Here is a 1,723-nt window from a genome sequence, read left to right as displayed (position 1 = left end):
TTATTAGTTCACCCAGTTTAGGTTATTGTTTAGTTTTCACCCATGCCCCATTATTTTGTACCCTTGTTTCTTGCCTTATTAAACGGCTTGTTTTGTTATTCACATCCCATTTCGGTCTGCGCTTGAGTCCTTCCCTGCAATATACGGTCTGCCCTAGCCAGACCGTGACAGTTACAAAGATGATATTTTAAATGAAATTTAAAAGAATAGACACATTAAACACCATCAAGTTTTAATAATAAAAGATACAGGATAACAGAAATTAAACACAACAAAATACAAATGTAAAGACAAAATATAAACAGAAGCAGAAAACACAGAAACTAAAATCGGTTATCCCAAGCTTAGTACAGACATGAAAATCTTGCAGCAATAGTCAGCCGTGTGGCCAAGCTTAATATGGCCCAGAGCGCCAGTGTACAATAAAATGAATTCTATCCACCCAATGACAGCCTTATAATTAAACACTGACATATAGCCCATTTTCACATCTTTTAAACAGAAAAGACTACCTCAGTATTCATGTGAGATTAAGTGATTCATAGTATAAATGTTGACTGCAATAAATGTGAAAAGTAGAGTGATAAATAACATCCACAGTCTTAGGAATGCAGGCAGAGACAAATAAATTATAAATGTCACTGTAGCTTTTTTAAAAACCTTTTTTCACTCCAAAATGTTGCAAAGTTTTTTCTTTTTCTGTAAAAGAAAACACGTTTTTTGTTGTTGCTTCTTAACAACTACAAAGAATGGGGTGACAACATCTATTCACCTATGTTATCACTTAGTTTTGTGTCACCCAAAAAAAGTCCCTCTGGGTAGGGGAAGGAATTGTTGCAGACCTGTTTGCTCACCAGCAGGGGTCAGCAGAGTACAGTATCTCATTACAGAACAAAAGAATTCATGGGTTTGTCTTTTTCATTCCTTTAAAAACAAACATCATAAATATCATAAGAATAAACTACATAACCAGTCAAATGAAAAGAAGATTAAATGTTATCTGGAGACTTTTTGCATTCAATTAATTATTATGAAAAATACAACTTTTTGTAAATATTTGTACATCAGTGGCTTTTCATCAGGACCTTTCAATCAGGACAAGGCCCGGGGGTTGGGGACTGCTGCTTTACATTACTGCCTTCTTGTGGTCTGCTTGCTTTGTACTCATAGGAAATTGTAGCTGTCCCCATTTTTTTCTTTCTACAAACAATTTATAGAACATGATTCTGGACATTGAACAGAATAAAAAGTATTTAAAATGACTTCAACATTAAACACATGTAGTTAAATACACATGATGTATTTATATTTTTATTTGTTAAACAGCTTATCTACATACAACCTCATTTAACATGAAAGTATAGTTTTAAGATGCTAATATCCTCTCCACCCCTTGATTTTCTATAGATTATCATTGAAAATATCCAATTTGTGAGTTGTATTTACATTTATGATTCTCACACATGCATTATATCTCTAAAATGACAATGTTTTTATCAGTTTCTTCTCCACCCTCCGTCTTCTAGCTACATTTCAAAATCAGGTTGAAACAAGTGACTTCTGGTTAGTCCTGATCCGCATCTTCTCTCTGCTGCCTAATTTCCTCTCCTTCTGATCACAGAGACCGCTACAAGAAAAAATAAATAAATTATATATAATATAAAGAAGTGCATATGGAATGCACAGCTTAAAACTCAAAAACAAAAATAATGCACAAAAGAAT

The sequence above is a fragment of the Pundamilia nyererei genome, unplaced genomic scaffold (assembly GCF_000239375.1).
Source record: "Pundamilia nyererei isolate P.nyererei 1_Seehausen unplaced genomic scaffold, PunNye1.0 scaffold00141, whole genome shotgun sequence".
NCBI classification, from domain to species: domain Eukaryota; kingdom Metazoa; phylum Chordata; class Actinopteri; order Cichliformes; family Cichlidae; genus Pundamilia; species Pundamilia nyererei.
The sequence above is the reverse complement of the archived record's forward strand: the minus strand, read 5'-3'. Positions refer to the sequence as shown.